Source organism: Sinocyclocheilus anshuiensis, unplaced genomic scaffold (genome assembly GCF_001515605.1).
Source record: "Sinocyclocheilus anshuiensis isolate Anshui unplaced genomic scaffold, SAMN03320099.WGS_v1.1 scaffold1231, whole genome shotgun sequence".
Classification (NCBI taxonomy): Eukaryota; Metazoa; Chordata; class Actinopteri; order Cypriniformes; family Cyprinidae; genus Sinocyclocheilus; species Sinocyclocheilus anshuiensis.
In genome coordinates, this window is record NW_015536698.1 from 903,958 (window position 1) to 910,684 (window position 6,727).

The window sequence follows — 6,727 nt, forward strand, 5'->3', positions numbered from 1 at the left end:
TGATACTATAAAATGGGTTGGCCTACAAAAATACACCATCACTGCAGCACTCTAGTAATTGCAAATGCACTGAAAAAAAGTATCCTTTTGTGTTCCACAGAAGAAAGAAAGTCATACTGTTTTAGGAGGATATGAGGGATGAGTAAATGATGACAAAATTTAACTTTTTGGTGAACTATTCCTTTAAGGGTGAAGTGGGTTTGAGAGGGAAAGTGTGTTTGGTAAGGCTGAGGTTGCACTGAAAGGGAACGCAAGGATGAGAATGTTTGTTGTAAGATGGGGAGAAGGGAAACGGAAAGAGAGCGAGAGATCGAGGTAGGTCTGAGAGAGAGTGTGTGTGTGTTGGAATGCTGAGGTTGGAGTCTGCGCTCATGTTTCCCTCTGGCTTTGAAAATCAGGGAGCCCTGAGCCCATTAGGAGACAGACTCAGAGCTAAGCCAGGGCCTCCCAACCTTGCCAATCACCCTTCTTTCTCTTGCCCCCTCTCTTTTGTCTTCCTACTGAGGCACTCACTTCAAAAACCTCTTATTTATGCTCTCTCACTCACTCATCCTTTACTTCTTCGCAGGCACTCTATCATTTTCATTTCTTTGTCACATTGTTGGCTTCTCTCGTTTTTCTCGTCTCTTTCCCCCTCTTGTCCTCCCCCTTTTTACTCTTCTTCTTTCTCTCCACTCCTCCACTGTTACCCCCGCAGCTTGTCCCTAAGTCCAAAGTCCTTTATGAATTTTATCAACACAGGTTCTGTTTATCAAAAGACACTTCCCGTAAGATTATTTCCTGTGATGCAATGTAATAAGCATCACGGCTCAGTGCCATATGGGTCTAGTTTGTGTGCGCCCCTAGTAAATGAGTCAGACAAATGTTTATAATAGTACTCATATTCTGTACTGACGTTTAAAGTGGTAGTTCGTTCAGAAATGACAAATCTGTCTGAGATTTCTGTCCCTCCCCTGTAAGTCTATTCCACCAAAACTGACGCTTCAAAAAGCATAAAGACATCCTAAATGTAATTTGTATGAATCAAGCTGTTTAATCAAACTCTTGTGAAGAGACATGATCACTTTGAGTGATAAACGGATTTAATTTAGTAAACATTAATGCACAGACATGCAACACATCAAATATGGTAAATGGAAGCTTAAATGTGCTTGCTTGATACGTGGCGTTTGTTCTCTCATGTCAAACAAGCACGTTTGACCTTTCACAAGAACTAATGACGCTTACTCTTGTGTGTCAAGTAAGTACGGTTGACCTTATGTTTACAGTTTTTAGTGTGCTCAATGTACTGTATGCAGGTTGATCAATGTGAATTAAAGCATAAACTTTCTTAAAATCGATTTGTCGTACTGTAAAGCGATCACATGTTTTCAGAACAGCTTGATTGATCTGGATTACTTTTGCATTTTATGGATATTCTGAAACGTCAAAGTTTTGGTTGTGTGGATTTTCAATGGAGACACAGAGATCTCTCAGGTTTCATTGAAACTATCTTCATTTGTGTTTTGAAGATGAACAAAAGTCTTATGGGTTTGGAACAAAATGAAGGTAAAATGATGTCAGAATTTAAATTTTTTGATAAATTACCCCTCAGGCTGTCCGACAATTGAAGTCACTGATTCTACCATGTGTAACATACAGAGTGGGCGTGAAATTGATTTCTCATCTAGTTTAACACAGACTGATCTATATGAAAGACCCTTGAAATGTGAACACGGTTGTAAAACAAACTATTTTTCCTCTGAATCATGACATGTTGCTCTCTCTCCTTTCCCTTCGCTCTCTTTTTCCACAGGCCAGTCAGCAGCTCCCCCTCCTTATTGACTTCTCTCCACTACATGTTCTCATCGTCCGAGCATTCCCTCCACCACGCCGAAAAGCTGTCTCTAATTTTCCCACTGCGCTCTGGTCTGCACTGGGGGCTGTAAGGGGGGCCGGGGGAGCGGACCCCAAACGATGTGGCAGAGTGTGTGTGTGTGTCTATGTGCAGACTAGCATAACCACACACCCTATGAGGACAGTCAAATGAATACGAACAGATTCGTTCAAACACATTTCCCATAAATGATTTCTGTCCACTATGGTCTCTGGAATGAATTACCAGCACTGCCAGTAATTCATCAACAGCTACATCAGTTCGGAGAGGAATTTCACTGATACCAACCATGCAATTTCAATAACCATCGGCGAGGTTATGGAGGGATACACTTACAGACAGACATGGAAGGAATGGGAAGTAAGACACACGGAATAGGGTCGAATGAATATGATGGTGATTGTGTTTGCTTGTATATTTGTGTGTGTAGGACACATTGAGCACAACAGGAAAATGGAGGCTGTGGGAATACTGGCAAGGAGGAAGTACTTCCCTCAAACACACATACATTTACCCACACACACACATTCCGACAACTGCACACACACTCTCTCCACACACATACACTCCCTGGCCCCCTGCAGACTGTGTGGGGGGTGGTCAGTAGGGCTGATTTTGGCAGCGAGAGTCTGAAGGAGTCATACAGCACTGAGAAGTACATTATCTAGGATTTAAAAAAAAAACACACTAGACTTTGGGAAAAATATTGGACAGCAAAATATTGGATGGCAAAAACACAATGAAACCCTAAAGCAAACATACTGAAAAGAAATAAGACCTCCAAGGTTGTGCTTGTCCGTTTTAAGGTAAAGGTACTGAACTGAGGCACTGAGCTGTATTGAAATGGGAGAGCTGTTGATTTATGAAGGTGATTCACATGAAAGAAATTGTTGAATTGAATGTAGAGTTTGTTCAGATCAGAATCACATTTCGTTCGATTTGGAAGTGTTTCCTCTTTCACGATATGTTGCGTCATAATACGTACCCTTCCCAGTGCAATCAATTACCCATAATGCCTCACAATGTGTTCATGCTGTTTGTATTTGTGAACACTGATGGTAAAATAGATAAGTGTCAACCTGGGGGTCTCGAGCTTCAGAAACAAACACAAACAGCCTCCTAGATTACAATAGCAACCGTTGCGTGCATGTTTGGGACCCTGAGCTAAATTTCAACAAATCACCACGCATCCTATTCAGAGAGCCATGTCTTCATCTGTCTCTAATATAGCTTACTCACAAAAGATAAAAAAGATTAAATGTCATATTTTAAACCAGGGTTGTTATAGTTAACTCAAACAAAACTATTCAAATAAAGATGAATTAAAACAATATAATATTTGATGAAAAACTTAGAAAAATAGAAATAAATAAGCTTAAGTTGAAGAACTAAAATTTCTAAAAACCAAAACTTTGTTGTGGCTTTGTCAGTTTTATTTATTCATTCATTAATTTTCCATCTCTTAGCTTTGACAGCTGTAACCTAATTGCTGCACTAATTAATGTTTTTTTTTCTATTTATTTTATTATCATTAGCATTTTTAATGCTCCCTCGGTCCTGTATGTTTCAGTGACCATAGTCTACCTCTCTTTCTTTCTCACAGTCTGGTCCAGTGTACTTGACTGAAGATTTCGGGGCCCTTCAGCTGAAACAATATAAATGTTTGTTTAGGTCAGTGTTGTGTGTGTGCCTATGTTAGCTGACAAGGTTCATTTCATGCCAGCTATTCAGTCATCCTTTATAGGTCCGAGGCAGTGAAATCCACACATAGTAAGTTTACTTGCACAGTTACAATCTAGTAAAAACAGGGTTTTTGTGTATTCGAGCTACAGCTTTCATCTGTCTGTCCATGTATACATAACACAATACGTAATCAAATACTTGGATGATTAAATACACATCGAATGTCACTTTTGTCTCTTGGAGCAAGCACACAATGTCAATTGTAGTCTGATTAATTTGTATACATACTGAACGAAGCCAAGCTACAATCACATTATAGATCTGTTATCGACTGTGCAAAAATCAGACAATGAGATTTTACAAAAGATTAATCATTGTTTCATTCTGACAAACTTTTAAAGTGCATGTAAAAACAAAGGTTCCAAATGGGGGGGGGGTGTTCGCTGTGATGCTATAGAAGAACCATTTTTGGTTCCCCAACGAACCTTTCAATGATCAGTTCTTGAAAGAACCAATTTTCTTTGTGTTAAGAACGTTTTAATAATCTAAAGGACCTTTTCCACTGTAAAGAACCTTTGTGCAATGCAAAGGTTCCATGGATGTTAATGGTTCTTCATGAAACCATGGATTCCAATAAAGAGCCTGCGTTACTGTCTTTGGCTTTAAAGAGTACAGATACTGATTAAGACAGATTAGACTCTCCTTCAAGGTCTAGTTCCTCCATTTTAATTATATTTTCTTAAAACATCTGTGGTATGCTCAGGTATACACACCTTAGCTAGGCTGTTAAGGCATTTTCTTCTTTATAAGAGTCATGTATATGGTTTGAAGGCAGGTGTTAGAGCAGTCAGGCATACATTTGCCCTGGGCTTCACTTCCACTGGCTTTTTTAGCAACCTAGCTAGCAGTTCACATACACAGTGACTGCCAACCTCTCTAAAGCTATTTTAGTATATATCTCAATCTTAAAAAGTTTGTAATAATATATCAAATAATAATTTCAAACAATTACCACAAGTTGATTGACACCACTTCAGTGAATTAACACTAAGACAAGCAGGCAAATTTATTGTTATAAGCCATCATGCTAGCTTCTGCAGAAGCTCAGTAATCCAAGGCAATAATTAAATTTATTCTCCACACTTTTTAATTTCTCTCCTCATATCACAGAGCTTAGCAAACGCAAGCCCTTGGAAATTAATTTTAAGCGCTGAAAAAGACCAAGCCAAAGTCAACAGTCCAATCATCTCTCTTGATGCAGTTTGACTTACTTAAAATTAACATTTCAACACCTGCACCAACAGCAGATAAAGTCCTGTCAATCCAGCCACCTTTCAGAAATACAAGAAAAACATTTCTGTCAGATTGTGTGATGGATATCCGCTACGTCTGCTGAAACCACTAAACATCCATGTAAAACATGTGTTTTCTTTTCAAATTGCAATGGCACCGAAGCAGCTAAACAGATGGCAAATGCAGTTTGACAATTTATACAGCCTTTGTCCACAGTTCACAGTAATTCTTTACCTGTAAGCAACCAATTCCTAATAGTGTAAAGAGTACCTAAAAACCATACTTGAGTAAAAGTACAGATACCTTACAGTGAAAATTACTCCACTACATGTTACAAGTCACCAATTCCAAAACAACTTGAGTAAAAGTCTTAGAGTATCTGATTTTAACAGTACTTAAGTATTTTACTTATACTAGAAGCCTTCTTGCACTGGATGTGCTGGTTGCGGCCTTATTACCGGCTGCAGTCATGTCCTCATCTCATATATAAAAAACCTCTGATTCACAAATACTTGCTAAGGAACTCGCATTCATGTAAAGTAGCCTTGTTGACAAGTTTGGGTCAGTAAGGGCAAAACGCAGTACTTTCAGTGACCTGTAGCAGGCAGTAGCACGTCTTTTGTAGCAGAAATAAACTGCTGCAGAAAAAGCTAGGTCCATGCAAAATGTAATGTGTAACTGCAAAACTCATTTCAAATGTAGTGGAGTAAAGAGTACAGATACTCGTTCAAAAATGTAGTGAAGTAAAGAGTAAAAGTTTCTAATATCTTTGATACTCAGTACAACTACAAAGTACCCGAAAAGATACTCAAGTACAGTAACTAAGTACATTTACTCCAATACTTTACACCTCTGCTAATTACACTCAACTTCCTGTTCACTTTAGCTAAGCTAACCAAATAGTTAAAATGGAAGGGATGTTTTTAACAGCTTTGAGATACAGTAGTGCAGTGAGAGGGGCTGGAAAGAGAGAGAAAGCTAGAGAGAGTCCTCCACCTCCTCTCACACCTCCACAAAAGCACAGGACCGACACAAGGTGGGAGAGCAGGTCGCCATGGCAACTGACGATTGGCCTCTAAGGAGAGTCACACACATCCCCCAGACTTCCTCAATTAGCTGTACACACACACACACACACATATGTTAGGGAGGGCTAGTGCTTGCTCTGGATGGACATTTTGGTTGCTCATTAACACAGGGTGAAAACAGTTTATTTCTGGATTGTTTAAAACATTAATTATCACATGTATTTTGTCTTATTTAACCTTATATCTAATTTATTCCATATATTTAGCTGTATATTTGTAGTCTGTGTAGTGTAGTCTCCTTATACATCAGAAGTCACACACTCTGTATCCACTTGGGAATGGTGACCACCATTTCTGTGGGCAGGTCATTGACATGCTGGTGCATTGTTACCTCTGGCCCAGTGCTGGTTTACTGTGGTGGATCATTTTTGCCATGTAAGCAGCAGAGCGTGAGGACCAAAATATAATGCTCCTAGCTAGACAACATGGTATGTTCACTACCATCCTGGCATTTCTTCATCTTTAAGAGGCTTTTAGATCTCTATTAAGTCTCCTGAGCTATGAAAGAGCAACCTCTGAGCAATAAAAATCAATCAGTGATTGTTTATTTACTTTTGTTCACCCCCAGAGGCACGTTTTATTGCTCAGAGGTTTGTATTTCATTGCTGAGGAGACTTCATGGAGATCTTCAGTTCATGTCATTTAAGTATCAACTTTGTCTCAGGTGTTTCTCCTATAAGTACTTTTATTATTTTTAGGAACCATTTTGCCCATACAGCAAAAAATACAGGGAAAATATATTTTTAAATGCTTTGAAAATATTATATATATATATATATATATATAT